This window comes from Panthera leo, chromosome B3, assembly GCF_018350215.1.
Source record: "Panthera leo isolate Ple1 chromosome B3, P.leo_Ple1_pat1.1, whole genome shotgun sequence".
Lineage (NCBI taxonomy): Eukaryota > Metazoa > Chordata > Mammalia > Carnivora > Felidae > Panthera > Panthera leo.
Window position 1 is genome coordinate 85337943 of NC_056684.1, and position 25467 is coordinate 85363409.

General features: G+C 38.5%; 1 pseudogene; it reads left to right on the forward strand.

The window, feature by feature from the left end:
- LOC122222469 overlaps positions 1-25467 on the forward strand; it is a 144297-nt pseudogene that overhangs the window by 114137 nt on the left and 4693 nt on the right.

Consider the following 25467-nt stretch of genomic DNA (forward strand, 5'->3'; position numbering starts at 1 on the left):
CCCTAAAATTTGAGAACTGCTAGTGCAAATGTTGAATAAATAAAAGTTGAAGAGAATATTGTGGCTGAGTTATCAAGATGGGGTTTTGCCTGTTTCTTTGAATAAATTGTTTAGTCTAACTCTCTCCCTTACTGTGGAAAATTTGTCAGGGTGAGGGGCATCACTGTTCTGTCTGTCCTAACACCACACAGAAGACTTTTCCAGGCACTGGGTTCTGGAATCCATATATCAGCATGGATTCACCTTGCACACACTGGGGTTTTGGGTATTCTGGGCTTCAGGTCCAGAGCCACAACTCCCAGGGGGGCTAGGGGATCCTGTCTTTCACCCCTCAGTCCACCACTGGGGTAGAAGCCCATTTGGTTGCTTAGTTGTGTGATAGCACCCTCCCTCAGAAGTGAAGAGAAACGTTTGTGCCTTCACTCAGCCTCTTTTCCTTCCCCATAACACAACCCATGTTACATAAAATTAGGGACAAATGTGATCTAAGGCAATTATTTTTGGTTAAAAATGGTATTTTTGGTGGACACCCTGGGGCATCATTGCCCATAGCCCCTGGAGTTTGGTTTACTCTTGGTAAGCAGTTTCCATAAAGGTGGATGAACACCATCTTCAGTTAAAAAATTCCATGGAAAGTGCAGTAAGGAGAGGGGTGAAGGAAACTGCGAGGCTGGATTTGTGTGGGAATAGGAGTAAGAGCTCAGGTTATGGATCTAAACAGACCTGGGTCCTGATTTTGCTCTTTCCCAGAATGGTAATATCATTTGGAAAGCCATCTGACCACTCAGCTCAGTTCCCTCCCGGGGATATGGCGGCAATAATAGTTTCTCCCTCATGTTATGTTGTGAGGATCAACTAAGACAATATTTGCAAAAACTTCGGTACAGCTCCTGGCAGAGAACCCTCAAAAAAATGTTAGTGACCTTTTACTGTGTTGGATTTTTAAAAATTATTTTTAATAAACTTTTTCTGCCAGATAACCAGAATGGCAAATAAACATGCATGAAAGAAGTTGTGGTCCATTAGAGTTTATCTACCTTTAACCAGACATGGGACAAAGTAAGAAATCCCATGATGGCACTCTGTATTATGCACCAACTTTTTTGCCATAGGCAGAGGGGTGCTGTAAGAACCTGGCCATTTCACTAGGCACAACAAATGTACAATGTGTGTACCTTGAAGTTTTTAGACCCTGAACAATGTGAAAAATCAGGCTCAATAGAGCATAAGCATCAGAAAAGAACTGGGGGAAAACCAGTTTAAATTTATATTGTAGTTACTCAATATAAAGGAATTTTTTTTAATGTTTAAAATGTTGAAGGAAGGAAAAACCAAATTATAGGAAATTGTTCTGAAACAAGTTCAAAGCCTAGGACACTGATCCAAGTGGAGAGACCATTTGACAAATCTCCTCTGCATATGTCCACAGTCTTCATTCTTAATAGGTAACAAAAGCTTGTTCTGGTATCTTTCCAGGAGTCCTACCCCAGGGAAGTATCCAGAATGCCACAAATAAGACAATCATCATTGTGCCCTCAGGATAAGGAGGCAGCAAGCTCTATCCAACTCAAGGCATTATGCAGATTTTCTTTTTACATCTCAAAGATTCAGAGCCCTTGGTACATTTAAAAAATACTTTAGTCACATAATGTACCCTCAATACAGGAGAAATTGATTTCCATCAATAACACCATCTCTCAATAATCCAAGTTTAAAACAGAGTAAGTTGTATTTCATAAGTATGTGGATGAGCTCTCACTTTGGTGTATACACGTGTGGATGTGATATTTCTTTTTTTTTAATTTTCTTAATGTTTATTTTTGAGAGAGAGAGAGAAGACAAAGCATGAGTGGGGGAGGGGCAGAGAGAGAGACAGACACACAGAATCTGAAGCAGGCTCCAGGCTCTGAGCTGTTGGCACAGAGTCTGATACAGGGCTCCAACTCACCAGCCATGAGCTCATGACCTGAGCCGAAGTCAGGCACTTAACCGACTGAGCCACCCAGGCGCCCCATGATATTTCTTTTTATACCACATCTCAACCTGTCACCTCTTGGGTGTGTTGAGAAGAAACAAGTAGCTAAATTGTAGTAGAGATACATACTCAACTATTCATTCATGTAACCAGCTTTTATTGAACACTTACTATGTGCCAGGCCCCAGTTAGGCCCTGGAGATACACAGAGAAATAAGATTTGGCCCTGCCCTTATGTTGTACATAGTCTAGAGGCAGAAGTGTTTTCCAATTTTATAGCGTAGTGAGATATGAGTTAACAAATTAGCCTGATTCCTCAGAACTTTCTCAGTTACAGTGCCAGAACTTTCTCAGTTAAAAATAAGAAGGATCCATCATCATCATCATCATCATCATCATCATCATCATCGTTGTTATAAGCAAGATCCTGGGCCATTATGCACAGTTGAGTATAAAAGAGTACCACATTCTAAGGGGGCACAAGTCACTTTATAGACTTGGTGTTTATTAGATAATTTTAGATAGATGGGAAATGGATGCTTTTTTCCAATAAATACACAGGGCATCATGTACCTCTTGGCAGTCCAGCCTAAATAGTACTATTTTCCTATCCATTAGGCACTTAATCATTTAACCCTTCAAACAATTGTGAGGAAGGCATTATTGTTTACAGATGGGGAAAACTGAGGTTTAGAAAGATTACCCAGCTTGTTTAAGTTCACAAAGTTCCGTCCAAGCGATGTTCATGATTGAGGGCTGTTTAAAAACTAATTCATATTCTAAATTGCTTTGCACAGCAGCCCTAGAGGTAGCAAAAGATCCAGCTGAGTTGCATACTAGTTTGTCTGATTCAGACAAAGCAAAGGCACAGGAAATTGCCTGTCTGGAAACTTACAAGAAAACCAGAAAAGCTCAATGCTGTGTTCTAGAAAAGAGATCATTCCTGGAATGTTTACATTTCGTTGGTTGTTTGTTTAACTGGTCACCATCTGTAATCATGGATCACTGACCAGAATCTTATGGTAAAATCTATTAACTCAAGAGGTATATATTGAATGTGTATGGTGTGTAAGGCATCGTAATTGGCTCAGACATGGATCCTAATTCCAGGAAGCCTACAGTCAAGCAGAGACGATGAAATGTACTTAAATAACCACAAGGTAGAAAGGTAAATTGCTCTCATTGTTCAGAAGAGGGAGGGATTCCTTCAAAGTAGGATGACAGAGAAAGCTTCATGGAGGAGAGAACATTTGACCTAGACCTTGAAAAGTCTAGGAGGAGAGGGAATTGGATGACCAGAAGTGAGAATGAGGAGAAGATCCCAAAAGATCACTTCATCCCAAGTGAAGGCAGGATATAGGAGAGCAAGAATAGATATGGGAAATGGGCAGTCATCCAGCCTGAGCCCACTGCATGGACATTTCCCAAGGCAACTCTAGGAATTTCTTGAGACTTCCCTGGTGTAACAGGAAAAGAAGTTTCTTTCTTGGTGTAGATACTCAAAACAGGAAGTAGCCCCTACATAGGTGCTCTATTCCATGTTTGGAAGAGAAAGTTTGTACCTTGGTAAATGTTCCAAGTGAAAACATTGTTATTAGATGTTATGGCAGTGATATAATAAAACTCACAATGGTGTTGAGAATAAAAGTTCAATGTACAACAGATTTTCACTATTTGTGTCATCTTTTTTTTTTTTTTTTCTTTTTTCAATGAACTACAAAACCTCCTATATACCTCTCAGGATGTGGTGAAGATTTGTTAGATGAGTATAATGACATGAAATATATTACAAAAAGAATTATCCAGCATCTGACTCTTGATTTTGGTTCAGGTCATGATCTCACGGTTTGTGAGTTTGAGCCCCCAGTTGGGCTCCTTGCTGACAGTGTGGAGCCTGCTTGGGATTCTCTCTCTCCCTCTCTCTCTGTCCCTCCACCTCTCTCTCTCTCTCTCTCTCTCTCTCAAAATAAATAAACTTTTTAAAAAAGAAAAGAATTATTCAGGTGATCACCATGACCAGGGCAATATTCTTTAATAATAGCAATATAAAAACACAGGTGACACTGCTCTCTCTCTCTCTGTTTTAACCTACCAGTGTCTTTACTCATACAGTTATATATGGCATTTGCATATGCCTCACAAAGATATGGATTAAATATTACCCTTAGTCCACCACATTCTTCTCCTTTGGAAGGTTTCAAGAGGAACATTTCAAGAAAGGAATAATTAGAAAAATTTTATAACTCACATTCTTTCATTTCATATATATAATTTTAAAAATTAAATTTATCCTTGTTAGTCAGCTACCTGGGTTTACTATAAATCATTTTCAAAACTATGATTGTGGATCATGAGGAGTTAAAATAGGACAGAAATCATGTCCAATTCTGGCCAGTGGCTATGCATTGTTTACAGATCTTGAGCATAACCATCAGATAAAGACAGCAATATAATAACCCAGCCCCCTCCCTGGGCCTTGTTGTGAGGAGTATAACTTGTGTGTAGAGTGATGGATTGGTAGCTCCTTGCTATGTGAGAACATCATTTTACCCAGATTAGAGTAACAGTAATTAATTGGGGCTATTTCCAATTTTGTAGTATCATGGGTTGGACTTAATACATAAGTTATGTCATTTGATGATGGGTTACCTTCAATATAGCCCTGGAAAAAGAATTTCTGGCATCATTCAATGATAGAAAGAATATTAGTTTGAGTAAAAACTTGTATGTGCTTAGGTCTTAGGTGAAATAAAAATTGGGGTAGACTGTCCAGTCACCCAAAAAATAATTGAAAACCATGATTTTAAAGACAAAAACTTCTTGAACTAGAAAAATTGTGAAGGAAAAAATGTAACAAAATTCTTGAAATTTAAGATATAGAATATGTATGATTAAAATATGTAAGCAAAGTGTGTGGAGGACTAGAATCACAAGAAAAGACGTCAAAATGTGGGAGGAGAACATGTAAGAAACTGGCTAAAGTAATTGCATGTGAATGATAATCATGACTTATACTTTATTTGACTGTATATTATCTTTGAATTTTAAAACTAAAAATAACTTTTAAGACATTAGTCAGGTGTCCTTGGTATTTGTAGTGTTTACTTTCTATATATATCATTCACTCTGTGCTTGCCTCAAAACAGTTTTTGGAAACTGTTGGATTACCAATGATTAGTGAATAAATAAATACACAAAACTCTGTGAGAAAGCAGTTGGGGTGCAGTAGGCTGAGGGCGACTAAAACAAAGAATTTCATTGCTCTGACTTTTACTCATCCCTCTTTCATATTCTGCATTCTGAACCTCATAGAATCTCTCTGAAGATTTCATAATTTCAGTTTTACCCAACTCATCCACCTTATAATTATGAATATATGGACATAATTAACTGAATCACTTTGAGAGAGAAAAAAATACCCTACTTAAGGCTAATTAGATGAATCATGAATGCCTGGAAGAATGCATTTCAATAAGGTGAAAAACTTTGGATAAAAATTTAATGAAGTTTCCAATTGCATTTGACTACAGAGGATATTGATAAATGTTCATTCCATGCAGATTATTAAATTGTATTGATTTAGGATCTCAAAGTCTAAATACCGCCATTGCCTCCAGAGGAGACCTGATTGCACTTACATGTCACATTCATAAAAAACATAGTGCACTAATTGGGAGTCTCCCGCCATCTGCACACTTGCTTCCAGGCGCACATAAAATGATCAATGGGAAAGCAGGGTCAATCCAGGCAGACTGCGAGTGAAATTAAAATAATAAAATGTCTAAACATTTAACTGCAAATAGGAAATCTTTATACCCACCCACACCCTATTCTGTAGCATAAAGCTAAGGCACAATTATTCATATACCTCAAGTAATTTGCAGGCTCCATACAAAATCTCATTTAAAATAAGAAATTGCTATTTCTGCACATTTATTCTACCAAATGCCAGCTAATTGCTGCAATGGCCATTATAAAGAATAATTTTCGCTTAGTGAAAAAAAAAGGAATGAAGAGAACATTTTCTGGTTTTGTTCCTCTGCGAAGGCTCTATTCAGTGAATACTGAATGCACAGCGTTTCACTGCTACATTTATTATGCTGAGAGGTCAAGTATTACACAGCATCTTGTATTACGCTTTGCATGCTAAGTATTTCACTTCACAAATTGACCCTCCGGTGTACTTGCTACATAATGCTTTAAAAACCCAGCTAAAACGCAGGACAATTAGCAATACTTTTACTCCCAGTTAACAATGGGAACACCAATGTAGGTGATTGCATTTACAGTGTAGCTTTCTTCACAAAACATTTTTGACACATTAAGGTACTTCGGAATTGTGCAGTACCAGTCCTCTCTTGTGAATGGCTTTCCAGCATTTGCAGAGAGAAACAGTTACTGTATGTTAGAGCTTAATTGAAAAGAATTCAACCACGGCCTATGAAGCACCAATTACGGTGATATTATATCATAAAAAGCTGTAATATCCATTTTCAGACTTGCGCATCAGCCAATACAAAGTAGGACACAATTAAAAAGATATACAGTTTAAACTCTTGAAACTGTTAAATTTAATTAGGAGTTCAGTACGAGGGGGAACAAAAGTGTGTTTGTGTGGGATGGGGCTGGGGTTGCAGAGAAAAGGAAGTTCGCTGCAGGACTGGAGACCAGCAAGCACTAGCAGCCCAGGAGGACCACGGAAGTTGGTCCTCTCCCTTTAAACCACTTTTAGTTGATGTACATCAAGTGTGGGGTGTTCGCCTTGCCCCACTGACTAGTTTCTGAGGTCAGATGAATATTCATGCCAGTCAGGAAGTGCTGCTGTCCAGTAATTCTGGTGTCCGCTGATGTCTGCAAGGGAGAGGAGGCAGGACCGGCTTGCTTGGACCATGGAAGCGAGAGTGTGGTATTGATGTTCTCTTGCTCACACAGATCAAACACAATTAAAAGAGAGTTAACTGCATTGCTTTTCATGAGAAAAGACACAGATAATTGTGAAGTAAAATGGACGTGGCCAGATCAGCATAAGTGTCTTTGCAGGCTTGGCTCTGAATGTAATATTTAAATACTGGAACCTGCATGAAATCCCACTTTGAGGTGACAGCGGCAGGTAATTATCAGTAAAACAACATTATCAAAGTTCTCGTGCGTAGCATGTTTGACTGACTGGAGTGCTTCTCCTTACAAATCCCGCTAATATCCATTTCAATCTGCTTTAATATGTTCACAAGTTGGGGCTTATTTTGAATTCCACTGGGTAAATGAGGACAGCAGACTTTGAATTTGCATACTATACACATTCCTTTCATTTGTGGAAGGTTTCCAGAGTATTTTTAAAGGAAACTGCTAATATCCAGAATCCAGAAAAACTTTTTTGCTGTAACTAGAATGAAAATAGAAAACATCTCATGTATCTGTTGTATTTATTTCATTTGAAGCTATACAGGAGGTCTATGAAAATGATCCTTATTACGTTTGAAGAAGGAAGGTTATTTTAAAATTTACCAGTGATATGCAGTTTTCTAAGGTATTCAAGGTATTGAAACTAAAAGTTAAGTTAATTTTTTAAAAAGTCTGTGTTTGATAGCCAAATTAAGGAGTCTAAATTTCCATCAATGAATGAATGGATAAAGATGTGGTTTATATCGGGGCGCCTGGGTGGCTCAGTCGGTTAAGTGTCTGACTTCAGATGCTCAGGTCATGATCTCACATGATCTCAGGTTTGTGAGTTCGAGCCCCGCGTCAGGCTCTGTGCTGGCAGCTCAGAGCCTGGAACCTGCTTCAGATTCTGTGTCTCCTTCTCTCTCTCTGCCCATCCCCCACTTGTGCTCTGTTTCTCTCTGTTTCTCAAAAATAAATAAATGTAAAAGATGTGGTTTATATATACAATAGAATACTACTTGGCAATGAGAAAGAATGAAATCATGCCATTTGTAGCAACATGGATGGAACTGGAAGATACTATGCTGAGTGAAATAAGTTAGAAGAAGACAGATAACATGTTTTCACTCATGTGTGGAATTTGAGAAACTTAACAGAAGACTATCAGGGAAGGGAAGGAGGAAAAAATAGAGGGAGGGAGGCAAACCATAAGAGGCTCTTAAATACAGAGAACAAACAGGGTTGATGGGGGCGTGAGGGCAGGGGGAGAGGGGAAAATGGGTGATGGGCATTAAGGAGGGCACTTGTTGGTATGAGCACTGGGTGTTGTGTGTAAGTGACGAATCACAGGAATCTACCCCCAAAACCAAGAGCACACTGTATACACTGTATGTTAGCCAATTTGACAATAAAGTATATTTTTAAAAAAATAATAAAATAAGACTGAAAAAAAAAAGTCTGTGTTTGAGAGGAGCCTCGGTGGCCCAGTCAGGTGAGCATCCGACTTCAGCTCAGGTCATAATCTCGCAGTTCATGGGTTCAGGCCCAGTGTCAGGTTCTGTGCTGACAGCTCGGAGCCTGGAGTCTGCTTTGGATTCTGTGTCTCACTCTCTCTCTCTCTCTGCCCCTCCCCTGCTCATGCTCTGTCTCTCTCTCAAAAATAAACATTAAATATATATATTATATATATATATAATATATATATATATATTATATATATATAATATATGTATAATAAGAAGTCCATTTTTGAAAAATGCAGATGGAAAAGTCCTCATCTCTGGTTTGAGGACTCACTCTCTTTAGTCCATGAGGTTACTTCAGGCCTTTTTAAATTTCCACATCTTTCCTGTCCAGTGAAAAAGCAAAACTAAAGTGACATTTTATTGATGAGATAAATTTGAGTTTGGGATTATCTAAAATCAAATATTCCATGTTCCCTTCTTTCTCAACCAACTCTTCATGACCTTTAAAAAATCAGCAAACAGAGGTATCTCATCAAAGATCCAAGGATGGCCCACTCTCAAACCTAGTGACAATTCCTGATAATTCAGAAGACATAGTCATTACTTTGGAGCAATTCAATATCTTGAATTAAATTAGGACACTAATAAAATAGTTACTGATATCATGGAAACCTATAGTAAGTTACATTAAATTGTACAGGCTGTTTTTGTTTTATTGGTTGCACATATACCAAGAGGCATATTTTTTACTGGGAGATTCTGCCTTTGAAAACTAGGCCAGTTATCAGACTTCCGGGTGGTAGTGGGATCAAGATGTTTTCTCTTTTAATGAAAATGGAGCCCAAATGATAAACATGATTAGCATAAGAGGGATTTTAAGAGACATGAATGTGTAGGAGTTTAGATAATGCCGAAGCAATTGCATAGGAATTATACTCTGAACAATCTGGATTCTAGACTTTTCTGTCCAACCACTTTTCTGTGTTAGATACTCTTTTCTAAATGAACAAGATGGGGGAGGTTCAATTAGAAGGTTTTATTGACAATTCGGTACCTTGTTGTATCAAGATTCTTCCTAAGTGACAGGATTTTGCAAATGTTTTCCCAAATTCATTTTCTGACTAATGGTTTTTCTGAAATTCTCACCCTATGAAGGGGCTGAGAGAATCAATTATCCCATGTGGTCTGGAACTGAGTTGATGATGAAAATTGCTGCAGAGGTATCAAAGATCTATTTTTATTCTTTTCTGCAGGAAGAGAAATGTCTTTTCCTCTACTAACCAGTTTTGTCAAAAAGATACCAAAGGGCTTAGACGTCAGTACCTTATTTTTCCTTCCTTCCATAGTGAGTTACATTCTTTGGACCCAGACCTCACTGTACCCTACTACTCAAGAAATAATCAAATTTTCATTCACTACAGCCAGGGGTCACACATTCATATACAACCCTGGACCTGTGGGAAATGTAAATGGGCAAAGTGGACTGAGTGTAAGAAAACAAGTTGGGGGGCACTGGGGAACTAGAAAATGTAGTGATTCAGCTCTGGAGATTTGGGTCATGCAGAAATATAATCTCATAGTTGCAAGGTCTTCCAGTTTTTCCAAGAGAAGCCAGAAGTGTGTGTGTGTGTTTCCTTGATTTTAAAACATTGTAATCAAAGTAAAACACATCTATGGCCCATGTTTTTTGGTGCAATGGGCCATTAGTTTGCAATCGCTGATATAAATCATCATCTTCAAATGTGTTCTAAGTTTCCTTCCTTATGTTAATGGACTATCATCTTATCATTGTGAGATGGTTTGCATTTTTATAGGCATTAAACTTTTAGCTACAATATTTAGCAGGCAAGTCAGATATTTCTTCTGGTACATGTGTCTTCTTCATAACCTGACATTAAACCATATGGCCAGAGGGGCACCTGAATGGCTCAGTCAGTTAAGCGTCTGACTTCAGCTCAGGTTATGATCTTGAAGTTCTTGTGTTTGAGCCCTGCATCAGGTCTGTGCTGACAGTGTAGAGCCTGGAGCCTACTTTGGATTCTATGTCTCTGGCTCTCTCTGCCCCTCCCCCCTCCTCTCAAATAAATAAACATTTAAAAAATTTAAAAAAAAAACAATATGGCCAGAAAGCCCTGTCTCTAGACTTGAGAGTGGCTTCATTATCATTGCTATTTGCTAGTAATTTTAGTTATATTGCCTAACATTTACTGATCTGTAACTTGGTTCCAAGTTGCTTTAGAACATGTGTTTTTCCATGTATTATCTGACCCAAGCCTTGCAACAATCCCATCAGTTAGAATGAGGTAGGTGATAGGCAATAACAACCCCACAGCTCTGTGATTTAACATAACCAAAGTTTATTTCTCACTGATTCTACATGTCCAACATGGATCATGAGGGTGGCTCTGCTCATCATTGTCACTTAGGAACCCAGGCAAAAAGAAGATTCCATCTCATCAGTGCTTCTGCCATCACCAAGATAGGGAAGAAGATGAAGCACATTATTCTGGCTCCTAAACCTTCTGTCCAGGAGACACAGCTTTTGCTTACACTTATTGGCCTTAAAGTTTACTTAAAGGGACAAATGCCTGAAAATATAACCTGATCGTATTTTTTTCTCCTTTTTAAATTTTAATTCCAGTACAGTTAACATAGTGTTATATTAGTTTCAGGTGTAAAATATAGTGATCAACAGTTCCACACATCACTCAGTGCTCATCATGACAAGTGTATTCTTACTCCCCTCCACCTATTTTGCCCATGCCCCTGCCCACCTCCCCTCTGGTAACCATCTGTTTGTTTTCTATAGTGAAGAATCTGTTTCTTGGTTTGCCTTTCTCTTACTCTTTTTTATTTCCTTTGCTCGTTTGCTTTGTTTCTTAAATTCCACATATGAGTGAAATCATATGGTATTGTCTTTGTCTGACTGACTTATTTCACTTAACATTATACTCTCTAGCTCCATCCATGTTGTTGCAAATGACGAGATGTAATTCTTTTTTATGACTAAGTAATATTCCTTTGTATATATACACCACATCTTTATCCATTCATCTATCAATGGACACTTGGGCTGCTTCCATAATTTGGCTATTGTAAATAATGATGCAATAAACATAGGGATGCATATATCTTTTTGAATTAGTGTTTTTGTATTCTTTGGGTAAAAATCTAGTAGTACAATTGCTGGGTCATAGGGTAGTTCTATTTTTAACTTTTTGAGGAAACTCCATACTGTTTTCCAGAGTGGCTGCACCAGTTTGCTTATCCACCAACAGTGCAAAAGATAACCCAATTGTATATTATATTTTTTAGTTTAGAAAGAAAGAACACGCGGGGGGGAGGGGCACAAAGGGAGAGAAAATCTTAGCCGGGCTCCATCTCACAACCCTGGGATCACGACCAGAGCTGAAATCAAGAGTCGGACACTCAACCAACTAAGCCACCCACACACCCCAATCCAGTCATATTTTAAATAGAAAGAAAAGAAGAATAGTTAGGCATAACATCCATAATCAAATATCAGACAATCTCATAAAGGCACTAAAAACAAATCAGATATTTGCATAAGAATAGATAAATCAGTAGAAAGGATACAGAATCCAGAAATAGATCCTGAAATATATGAGAATTTAATATATGATGAAGGTGATAGACCAGTTCAGTGCAAAAGGGTGGATTATTTTTAAATTGTATAGAAAAATTAAGTTGAACCCCCTTACAGAAATGACTTTAGATGGGTTAAAATCTTAAGCATACAAATAGGGGCACCCGGATGGCTCAGTCACTTGAGCTCTGGACTTCAGGTCATGATCTCGCGGTTCATGGGATCGGAGCCTGCTTTGGATTCTGTGTCTCCCTCTCTCTCTGCCTCTCCCCCGCTCACGCTCTGTTACTCTCTCTCTTTCTCAAAAATAAACATTAAAAAAATTAAAATAAAACCAAACAATAAAAATGTTGTAAGAATGTACATGTTTGGGGACATTGTTCATAACTAAGACAATAAACCTAGAAGCTGTAAGAGAGAAGATAGGCACTTTCAGGTATATTAAAATATGTATTTCAAATGAGAACAAAAATAAGCAAATGAGAAATTTAGAAAAAGTTTTGACACAAATGAGAGATATAAGATCATTATGCAACGAGTTCTTCCAATATACAGCCCAAAATAAAAAGAAAGTAGCCAACTTGCAGAGGAACAAAATCAGATAACCTACAAATTCATGAAAAGATTTAAATTACTAGTAGTTAGGGAAATGGAAAATAAAGTAACGAGTTTAAGCCCATTAGTCTGGCAAAAATAAAAAAGAGTAATACCCATTTTGGTATGGATGCAGGGACAAATGACGCTGTCATTCCTGGTGGAAAGGAGAATTGTTAGAATGTTTTTTGGAAAACAACCTGGCAGCATTTATTAAAATTAAATAGCCACACCCTTTGGCTCAGAATTCTCGTTTCTAGAAAGCTATCCTATCAAAGTAAGAGCCCCAGGACCCAAGGACAAATGACCCAGGGAGTTAATCCCAGCATTGTTCAGTACAGCAGAAAACTGCAAATGAAGCAATCCGTGGTACATCTACACCACAGAAGTAGTAGAAAATGAAGTGGAACTATGCCAGTTGACTTGGAGACCTTCTCCTGAGGTATTTCCTAGCGAGAAAGACAAATGTAGGACAAAGGGTATATAATATGATCTGAAAGGGTATTTACTATGATTTCTAAAATATGGCCCCCAAAACCCATGTATGGGAATACATATACCTTCTGCATACATACATATTTTTGCATAGGATTATATAAGCATGGGTAAAAAATGTACAAAGATACAAGCTAGTTTGATAGCATGGGTTGTGGTGGGGTTGGGGATGGCAGGAAAACAGAAGAGGAGGGAGGAGGTTTACAAAAGGAAAAAAAAAGTAGTTTGCACCCAAAAACCCCAACATGTATGCTATAATCCCATTTATTCATTAATGCAAAGATTTATATATAGTGTATATGTGCGAATAATTGCTGAATATAATAAAAATATATAAAAACAAACAAAACATCTCAAACTAGTTGTACTTGACTATGACATAGGCTTTAGATTGACGGAAGTCAATCACTTGTCCCATTGAACATTATAAACGACTTCAGTTCTCATATATTTCAGGGTCATGGGCTCGAGCCCTATGTTGGGTGTAGAGATTACTTAAAAATAAAATCTTTAGGGGCGTCTGGGTAGCTCAGTTGGTTAAGTGTCCGACTTCAGCTCAGGTCATGATCTCGTGGTCCATGGGTTCAAGCCCCTCATCGGGCTCTGTGCTGACAGCTCAGAGCCTGGAGCCTGCGTCAGATTCTGTGTCTCCCTCTCTCTCTGCCCCTCTCCTGCTTATGCTCTGTCTCTCTCTCTGTCTCTTAAAAATAAATAAACATTAAAAAAATTTTAATAAAATAATAAAATCTTTAACTGATATTACACTGATATTAACTGATGTTAACTAACTAGAATTTAAATTAAAACTTGAAGCGAAAATAAACAAAAACTTTTTTTTTTAAGTTTGTAATGGAAATTGGTGTCCATTTTGATGGACATTCGATAGGAACAAAACCACTCATTTCACAACAAAGCAGACTCCAAAAAGCTGTTGAACTTGGATGCAGCCTGGAAGTTTTAATAATTAGTAGTCTTTCTATAGATACTAAGTAATTTCTTTTCTTTAATCATGGACTTTGTTACCGCTGCAAATCCTTTTCAGCCTCTAGTCAACCACACTATAAGCAGAGAGATCTTCACCAAAGAAGACAATTCCATTCTTAGTGCAGATATTCAGGTGTCTCTCAAGGCTGCCCAACAATTCAGAGTAATAGAGAAGCCAGGAAAGGAGCTCATGGATTTTGGATTTCCATCACCTAACCTAAACTTTCTCAGTCAAGCCGGTGAGACAGAGAACAAGAGATTGAGTCTAGTGCCAGCTCTGCAGTGCTCAGCTCAGTGCAAGTCACTGTCACTCTCTACAGTCTAGTGTTGTCCTGTACTCTCTAACACGTGATCTCAGAGGATCCTGCTCTTCTACTTAATAATGCTCATAAAAATATGTAATTATATTCTTATGTGTATGATTGTGGGTTTCATTGCTGTTTCCTCCACTAAAACATAATTCCTCTACGGACAGGGACAATATACTATAACCTCAACACCTAACACACTGGCCGACACACACTCAAATTCAATAAAAAAGGTATTAATTTAATGGTTAAGTGAATGTATAAAATGAGAGAAATGATCTCAGAGTCTCCCACTTACTCTTAACGGTATATGATTCTCTAAATGCAAGAAACTTTTGTTTTTTTTTTTTAATTAGGCCATAATTCTGTCACTCTACCTGAACATCATCTAGTAGATTAAATGCTTAAAAGACCACAGCTCTGTTCTATGTAGTTAACTCAAAAAAATAAAAATAAAAAAAACCTAGACCTGTTAGTCATAATCCCATATCTCTGTAGGGGTCTGTAAGATGCCACTTCACCTATAGCTTTTAGTAGAATTATAGTTTGTGCAAAATAGGTATCTGTTGTGTCTTCTAAAATATCTTCAATCTCCCTTGCTGTTTCATTTCTGGATCTTGAAATCCCAGAAGTAATTGAAGAATTATTAGAAGGAAGAAATTCACAGAAGGAAGAGGACTTAGAATTGTCTAGCTCAATGGTTTTCAAGTTATGTTTTATCAGTAGAACCCTATTTTTCAAAAAGAACTATTATACAGAAACTTGCGATTTCTGTATGTTAAATTATATTGATATAAATATGTATAAACTTTGGAAGGAGGGAGGAAAAGAAGGAAGGAAGCAGAAGAGGGAGAGGGAGAGAGAGAAAAAAACAAAAGAAGAAGGAAGGGAAAAAGAAAAAGGGAGGGAGGAGAGAAGGAAGGAAGGAAGGAAAGAAGGAAGGAAGAGAAAGAAAAGGAAGGAAAGCAAAGATTTGCCTTGGTTTAAGTGAAAAAGGGAACTAGAGCCCTCCCTTCTTTGGGAGGGCTTCTTTGCCTTGATCTTCACATTGGGCCATCACCTTCATCACCCTCCTACCCTGCCTGCTCCATAATGCCCTCTAATGTACCACCTAGACCAATTTGAAAGCCATCAGTTTGAATGAGTATCTCCTTTTAACAAATAAGGAAACTAAGACTTGATGACTGAGTTACATTCTTTAGTGTTCCAAATCCTTTCTTCCAAAGGTAAATCCATTTTATTTTTGTTTCTTTTTTAAAAGTTTATTTTGAGAGAGAGAAAGGGAGGGAGAGCACAAGCAGGGGAGGGGAGAGAGAGAATACCAAGCAGGCTCTGTGCTGTCAGTGGGAAGCCCAATGTGGGGCTCACAAACCGTGAGATCATGACCTGAGCCAAAATCAAGAGTTGGATGCCTGACTGAGTCACCCCGGTGTCCTTATTTTTGTTTCTAATTAGTAGATGATTCTGTACAGTATTCTCCAGAATAATTTTATATGAATCCAAATCATCATTGCTCATCATATTCTTCTTTTACTTAAACCACCATAATTTAATTCTACCCATGTGATTTTTTCCAATAAAACAATTTTGAAAATATCAAAATTCTATAAGCATTGCCTTCTTGTGGCAAAAATATAAAATTTATTTTAAAAATGTAAAAAGTTGACCTTCATAATCACAAGTCTACATTTGCTCATGTTTATTATGAAGACACAGAGGTGAATTAAAAGAAGATATCATGTAACATTATCAAATGAAACAGTGTACCCAAGTGGAGAGGAAGTCAATGTGGTTACTCAATATAAAGCAAAAGCTATGTCTCCCAAAGAGCAGACATGCAGTTATTGATCTAGAATTGGCACAATGACAAACTACTCTGCAAATTTTCCTCTTCCCAATTAAGGTGTCTCTCTTGAACTGATTGAAAGCCGTTCGATAAGTATACTTTTTTCAAGATGGTGTGCTCAGTTGGGGGTCTTTTTATTAAACTGAAATTCCATCATTAGCTTTGACTAGCACCAGCTGCTTTATAAATTCTGTGTTGATGTAGGCCTCCACCAGTATTCCAAATATTGCAGGTGAATCTCTGACTCCAAAATCATCAATCATGCAGTATGAATAATTAACATCTGATAAATGCAGAATAGAAAGAGCTCTCATTAGAAGACACAGTAGTGGGGTCATAATCCTATCTCAGATTCTCAGAGCACTGATCCAAATAGGACTTTAGTTGTTGTTGTTTTTCTTTTAAGTATTTCTCAATCTCCCCACTTCCTAATGTTTCCCTATACCTGAACATAAATGGGAAAGGTAGGACCCAAGATGAAACGTTTTTGTCCTGCAGTAAGATCCAGCACATTCTAATGGATGTTTACTTGACTGTTTTAACTCCCAAATCAATTCCCACGAATCTGGGGCTTATATCAGCCATAATTATTCTCCCTTCTAAATAGTTTACAGTCTATCACTATTTTAGTGATGCAGTCTATCACTACTTTAACAGAAAATAGAAACTTTTCTATTCATGAATCTAATATTATTTCTGTGAGATACATGGTAAAAATGTAGCACAAAATAAAAGTTCCTTGTAATGTTGCATTTATAAAAACATTTATTTTGTGTACTAGGTGTGCCTAGTAGGGGTTTTTGTAAATACAGTTGGCATGTTCAGGAGATAAGTTTTAAACCATGATAAATTTGAATTTGTGAAATAATGAAATACATTAAAAATGAAACATAGCATGATAGTTCAGTGGTTGAGAGCAGGACATTCTGCATTCAGTTCCTGAGCCTCAGTTTCTTCATCTGTAAAATGGGAATAATATTAGTGTCAGGCTCATGAGGCTACTTCAGGTACTGAGAGAAGGCCTATATGGTAGTTAGCACAGCACAGTGTATTCATTTTCTATAGCTGCACAACAAATTAACACATACTTAGTAGCTAAAAACAATAGCCATTTATCATTTCACAGTTTCTACAGGTGAAGGCATGGCTTAGATGGTCCCTCTACTTACAGTCTCACAAGACTGCAAGCAAGGTATCATCTGGACTGTGTTCCCACCTGGAGGCTCAACTGGGGAAGAAATACCTTCCAAGTTCACTCACATTCTTGGCAGAATTCATTTCCTGGCAGCTCTAAGATCAAGGATCCCAGCTTCTTCCTGGCTGTTGTCTGGAAACTGTCCACAGTTTCTCACCATGGGGTTTTCCCCAACATGGCCGCTTATCTCATCAAGCCAGCAAGGACACTCTCTAGATTGAGTCTTCCAACAAGACAGAGTCTTTATTATGTAATCAATCACAGAGGGGACATTTCATCACCTTTACTATATTCTGTTGGTTAGAAGCAAGTCATATGTCCTGCCCACACACATGGGTAAACACCAGAAAGCAGGGCTCACTGAGGGCTACATATGCATCTGTATGCCACAAATAACAAAGTGAATGAATAAATAAATGTGTAAATGAATGAAGAAATGAGTGAATGTGTATACCAACCTGGGTATAAATGAAGTAAGCCATAGCCTCTCAGACATCAGCAAACATAAGAAATAGTTCTAAATCCAGGATAAACAGGTGAACAATGGACTCTGTAGGTAACTGCTCTGTTAAAGTCATAGGAAAAATAAAAAACAGAGAGGAAGGCAAACCATAAAGAACTCTTAAATACAAAGAACAAACTGAGAGTTGATGGGGGTAGGAGGTGGGTTAAATGGGTGACAGGCATTAAGGAGGGCACTTTTCGGGATGAGCACTGGGTGTCATATACAAGAGCTGAATCACTGGGTTCTACTCCTGAAGCCAAGACTACACTGTATGTTAACTAACTTGAGAATTAAAAAAAATAAAATAAAATTCAATTTAAAATTTTTAATTAAATTAAATTTAAAACAATAAAGTCATAACACAAGTGTTCAACCTTTGTGAAAATAATATATTGAAGAGTTATGGGACGTGGACTCCCAGGCCCAGAGAATGTCAGTGTAAGATCTCAAGGATGGTGGGGAATGGAATCCTCAGGGAAAATTAGGGGTTTTAGTCCCTTAATTAACTTTAAGGTGATAATCTTCTTATAATTGAAGCAAGAAAAGAAATGTGAAGTGGAATAAAATGGTCAAATGTAGTTATAAAAAATTTTAAACTTCTAAACAACAAAGTAACAATAAAAACAAAAGACTATTCACCACAAATGGGAAACTGTTATCATCTTCAACCATATGAAAATTTATTCAAACATATTTATGAACATTACCAATTCAAACACATTTATGGGTAAGTGGGCAGAGGACGTAATTATGTGATTCAGGCACAGGGTATATTATTAGTAAATTAAATTTGAAAAAAGTTTAAATTTCATATGGATGGGACAGAAACATTACAAACAAAATTTTTTTAAGTACTTATCTATAATTTTTGTTTTACTAGCTGATCACTCTGACATGAGAGAGTAAACAGTAAAATAAATTGCATTTGTATTATTAATTTTTTAATGTTTTTTATTATTTTTGAGAGAGAGAGAGAGAAAGAGAGCAAGCAGGGAAGGGGTAGAGAGAGAGGGAGACACAGAATCAGAAGCAGCTTCCAGGCTTTGAGCTGTCAGCACAGAGCCCGACACGGGGCTCAAACTCACAGACAGCGAGATCATGACCTGAGCCAAAGTTGGCCGCCCAACCAACTGAGCCACCCAGGCACCCCACATTTGTATTATTCACTACAGTTGTCCCAACTTGTAACTGACTCTCGGTGGATGGGTATTTGATGATAATTAACTCTCAGTCAGCAGTAAGAGAGTTCATATGGATGACTGCAGTAGCCAGATCATCAAAAACTTTCAGATTTAGGGTCATATTAGTATGAAACCAATTTAGGGGATGGGAAGCTATTTAAATTTCTTTTTAATTTACTTCCACTACCCTCATAGCTGAAACACATTAGAACAGATCCAGATCAGACTCAAGAAGAACAAAAATATGAGTCAAAAGGACTAGATACTCCACAGGATGAGAATCTGCCTAAGAATGAAGTCAGTGCCTTTATTTTAATGAATATTCTTAAGACAAGACCTTGACCTCTAATGGCCTCCTCCTTTGTTGCTGGCTTACAGATGTAGCAAGGCAAACACCATTCCTGGACTTGGCACAGAAGCAGTGAGGCAGGTAGGTTTTCTGCTTTCTGCTTTCCTCTCCTGTAGGCCTGTTCTGGGTCCACAGGGGGCATTAGTTTTGATTCCAGTGATAATGTGCTAATACATTTGTCCACACGTGTCATCGAATCTTTTCAGGAGTAGGTTATAGCATATCCCTTGTCATGGCCAGGAATGAAAGAGCCAACAATTAAATGAATGACAGTGAGCACTCACTAAATATATGCTGTTGTGAGTAATGTATCTTCAGTGGGAATGAGGCAGATAAGGATCATTTGTTCCTGGAGTCTAGATGTGCTTTCTTGTGGTGTCAGGGAGGCAGGTACTGGGGACAGCTGCAGTGGAGGGTGGTAGTAGGCAGCCCAGCCAGATGAACACGGCACCTGAAGATGGTGGTGACAGATGGGCAGCAGATAGTGTCTGGGAGGTCTGACAGCCACAGTCAGGGCCTGTGTTTGCAAACACAACTCCAGGCTGGCTGGCTCTGGGAGATCTGGTAAGCTCTTCAAACCAGTGCCACCCACCACCCCCACTCATCAAGGGCAGGGTATTCAATGGGGGGGGGGGGCGGTGGTCGAGGACGTGAGGCAGTGCTGGGGGCCAGGAAGGTAATATGGTAATGGGGCCAGGAAGGTAATAAGGGTCAAGAGGGAAAGCGGGGAGGAAGTCACAGAACCAAGCAGGCTGCTCTCAGAAATGTACTGGTATAGTACGTCTGGTGAATCTTAAGCATGCATGCCTGCATCAGTCTTTCTTGGACTGTAAACTTTTAAAATGCAGTGATCAAATCTATGTAGTTCTCCACAAATAGTGTGTAACACTATAAGCAATAGGTGGTTAATATTTTTAAGATGAAGAAGATGATGCCCAGTTTAAAGAAATTAAAACTGGAAATAATATATAATATATATTTTCTGGGTGTGGTTTATGCCAGAAAGATGACCTGGTGCTTCAGTTCTAGGCATGTACCTCAAGAAGAGTCCTTAGCCATACATTGAAAGATTGGTAAAATAATGCACATTTATATAATATTTTATTGAGGTGATATTCACATAACATGCAACTAACCATCTTGAAGTGTACAATTCAGTGGCATTTAGTGCATTCACAATGTTGTGCAACCATCAAGTCTCTCTAGTTTCAAAACTTTCTCATCACCCCAGAAAAACACTCCTTAAGTAATCATTCCTCATTCTCCCCTCCCCGGTTCCCTGGCAACCTCTAAACTGTTTATGTTGAAATAGAACAATTAAAGCATGTAGATAACATTTTTTTAATGATTCTCCACTTTATTGACTTGTTTGATTAATCTATTAACTATTGATCTAACTCAAGCCGGATGAGTGTGCTATCCTTACAGCTCTATTATTTTTGTGTATTTAGTTGCCTGCCTCCCACCCCCAGGCATTGAGTGCTTTGCAGCAAGGTGGTGTTCAAGGTGCCTGTCCGTCTGTGGGTCTACAGCACCTGGTACAATGTCTGGCATACAATGTGCTTCATATTTGTGGGATTACTTCACATTACCAAGAAGTCAATTAATTTGTCTAAGGACTTACAGCTAGTAAATTATGAGTCACAAGTTAAGCGTAAGTCTCTCTCACCACGCACTAGGTCGCAAATGGGGCCTGTTTGGGAGGCAAATTTAGACAGCATTCATACCAGACTTCATACTGAGGAGGGTTAACATGTACCCAGTGCTGTTCTAAGCCTTTTTCAAGTACTACACTGTAATCCTCCTAACAACCATACAAGGTAAATAGTACTATTAGCCCAGAAATTCTGGAGTGGGAAGTGGCGACGCCTGAATCCAATCCAAGTTCTATAGGCTTTGAGGAAGACTTTGAGTCTATGAGTAGCTTAGTCAAATGCCAGGAAAGACCATCATTTTATTATTTTAGTAACAACCTATGGGACTGGTTTTAGGGAAGAGGAAATAGGTATGATAGCTGAAATGGAGCCCGCTCTAGAGTTTGCCCTCTTACACGCGTGCACGCGCGCGCTCACGCACGCACACAACCTTGGATTGTGTCTTATGCTTGGTTATAGTTACTGTGGAAGATGCCATTTTTATGCTTTTATGCTCTGTTAGGTACCACTGCATTTTGCAGGTACAACCATGTCTACTCTAAACTTAATGCTGCTGTCTCCCTGCTAGGTCCCACTGCTTTTCAGGGCTTCCCCATGCCTGTGCCTCTCTGGGAACCACTGCCCTCTGCATTATCACCAGGGCATCCACCCCTCTTCTGGGCACCACCACTGCACTTATGCTGGGTGCCACCTCAAACCCCTAGAGCACCAGATGGGCCAATGCTGCTCAGAGGTCTGTGGCACAATGGAGAATACCTTTCCATATTCTCTCTGCATCAGATGTTACCAAAGTAATATTGGCTAGCTCTTCGAAGTCTCAAGAGGTTTGGGTAAAAATGGGTCTTCTAGTTTCTATTCACAGTCCTCTCTCTCTTCCAGGACCCAGAAATGAGTCCATGGAAATCTGGGCCTGGGGCCAATGTGACTGACCCTGAGGTACTTGAGTCACTACTCTGCTCCAACACTATGGCTTGTAACTGAGCTGTGCTTTTTCCACTTGACTCTCCGCCCCTCTTTGTCTCAGGCAAGGTTAGATGATTCTGAATTCTAGAGGTGGGGACATTTTTAGCCTAGAGCTGGGACTCCATCTCACTTAGACTCAAGACCAAGTGTGGAAGTAAGTGACAGAAAAACACTTTGAGACTCTGTAGGAAATGGAGCTCAGGATTTGGTGAACCCTTGACGTCAAAGGCTCTTAGCACTCATTTATATTCTGAATCTCTGCTGGAAAGCGTTGTCTTTTGTTCAGAAATTTAGGGAGTTCTACAAAGGGAGATAAAGAAAGTATGAGAAGTGTAATTTTTAAATCTAGTGGCTTAATTTCTATCCTGTCCTGTCATTACAGAATAACATTAGTGGGCTTATGCTTACTCTACCACTTTAAGCCTTGGTTGAAATGTACTTGTTAAGAAATCCCTCAGAGCAGAACACCAGAAAGGGCTTCTCTGCTGGGTTCAGACGAAGTAGGATAAATTCTGATCCCTCATGGTTTAATTGCACATGTGGGGACATAGGGCAACCCAAATGAGTATTCCAAATTTCTGTAGGGAAGAGTTAGGGGTGACTGTTACATTATTCACCTTTCTGCTTATCTACACTCTCTAATTTTCTGTAACACACATGTATTGGTTGTGCAGTTAAAAGTGAAGTAAAATTAGGGGTGTCTGGGTGGCTCAGTCCACTGAGCGGCCAACTTTTGATTTCAACACAGGTCATGATCTCACAGTTTGTGGATTCGAGCCCCACATCCAGCTCTGTACTGACAGCACAGAGCCTGCTTGGGATTCTCTCTGTCCCTCCTCCGCTTGCACACAGGTGCAGATAAATTTGATAATCTTAAGAAACTTAATAAATAAATAAATAAACAAATAAATTTTAAAAAATAAATAAATAAAAGTGAGATAAAGTTAAACAAGGATGAATACTCTTCAGTCAGAGTTGACATCCAGTGCCCTCATGGCTTAGTCCTCCTGTAGCCTTCAGCATTCTCTTTGAGTGAGGAGTGGAAGTGCTAAAGGGAAGGAGAGGACCTCTGGTCAAATCTCTTCTTTTGCTCCCTCTGCTTTACCACTGGGCAAATGGTTATACTTGGTACCTCATGAAAGCCTTCTCTGTGTATTGAACACTCCCAGCTGCTATGTTAGATAATAATAATAATAATAATAATAATAAATATTTCTGAGGCTCTTACAAAATAAATAGGCTGGTTGTTGAATGACTGTTGACCCAAAATAAAAGTAAAAGGCTTTAAACAAGTGTTTCTCAGTGTGCCTTTCTGTTATCCATTTTTTGATGTGATCTTAAATAAAATATTTCTACCCTAAACATCTCATTTTTTGACTCAAAATCTTTTAGTAAGCTTTCTTCCAAAAGTATATGGAATTGGACTGACTTTGGTGTTATTGGGTGTTTTTCCTTTTTCCAACCTATATAAGAACAATACTCTTATGTATATAATTATTGTGAACTGAGTAGGAAGTAAACATTTCAGAATCTAAATTAAAGTATCTCTTTAATAACTGACTTTCTCTAATGCCTCTTTACATCTTTTGGCCACCATTTTTATCATCATCATCATCATCATCATCATCACCACTGCAAACATCTAGTCTAGTCTGGGCTTAAAGTTTCCAAATCATTCCTATCCACAGTATCTCTCTTAATAGTTGCCCTATGATCCCCATGTTATTGGGGGGTAAACTGAGGTTTCTGGAAACTGAAGGACTTTCCTGGGATCTTTCAGCTAGTTCGGGTCCAGAGCCAGGCTTCAATCCCAAATCTGCCAGCTCTACATTTTTTATTTATTCTACCACGCTGCTATTCCATTTCCTTCGTTGCTGGATTTTAGTAGTGGTGGCATTTGACTTGAGTCCAAAAATTGCAAATGAAATCTTTGAGTAGCTATCTTTATCACAACTCCAAGAGAATAAGCCAGGGGTACAAACTTAGTCTGAAAGGAGCCCTTCTATCTTATTCCACATCTGTCCACACTTTTAAATCTAGCATCAAATCCTAAAGACATGCCTTTGAAAAATCTAAATTGGTGGGGTGGGGGCTGGAGGTGGGGAATAAAGTCAGTTTTATAATTTTATCTAAAACTCTATTATAATTGTTCCAAAGTAGCTAATGTCTCTCTCCAGTTACTAGTGTTTAAAATATTTGAAAATATGCACTATGAATAAAATGGTCCATTTAGAGAAAGCAAGCCTAAACAATAGAGGGTGAGGCAGTATCCAAAAGGAGAATCAAACGATTAGGCTAGATTGAAATTCTGGATTTGAGGGTTTCAAACCTGCGAGGTATCTTGTCTCAGAGAGTAAGCACATAGGAGCTAGGGCATATGTCTGCCTTATGTATGTTGTATGCAATATTTGAGATATATTTAGGCTGTAAGTTATGATTTACTTACCTGAAATTAAAATTAGCTGGCATGCTGTATTTTCTCTATCAACCCTACCATAGAGATTAATCCACAGGGCAACCTTGGGCCAGGTGCAGAGAATATTTGCTTGGGAACATTCCTGATAAGCCAGGAGCTGGACCTGGGATGATATGAGCAAGTCTGGATTGAGTCCCAGGTTGAGAACATTAAGAACATATCTTTTTCATGTGTTTCATCATCTGCTTGGGCCTTTTGTCTTTGAAAGTCTCTATAAACTGTGCCTAAATACTATGGCATTAATCATAAGACCCCTGAAGTATTTTCATATTGTATGTAATAAATGCCCATATACTTAGTATTTAAAATCAGAACCACTTACTGCAATATTTAGTTAAAATTACAAAGGGAGTGGGGCACCTGGGTGGCTCAGTCAGTTGGGCATCCTACTTTGGCTGAGGTTATGATCTCTCAGTTTGTGGGTTTGAGCACCATGTCGGGCTCTGTGCTGACAGCTCAGAGTCTGGAGCCTGCTTTGGATTCTGTGTCTCCGTCTCTCTCTGCGCCCCCCCTCAAAAATAAATAAATATTTTTTTAAAAATTTTAATTACAAAGGGAATACACATAAAGCCATCGTTTTGTTAAGGTGTATAAGTCTACTTACCCACGTTCTTACATGTATGTTTGCTGAGTCAAGACTTTCACTGATAAAGTATTTCAAGTAGCTGCTAAAGGAAATGCATTTAAAGAGTTAAAACTCACATACATTTGGGCTAAATACCTATAGTCATTATTGTCTCTCACCTGAATGTCTTTTATTGATGTGATGTCACAAGTGGCTCTGATTGCTGGCAATAGCTTCCTTAACATGCTCATGTGTTCTAAATCAAAATCTAAATTTTTCAGACACTTTCCACAGGAGTGATTTGAAGCCAGCTGAAAGAGCAAATGATATTTGGGTGGGGGGAGGGGGGAGGGAGGAGGCAATGACAGAAACTGGTGAATGGAAGGTGGTGAGTCACTGGCCTTCATGGGCACCCACCTCCA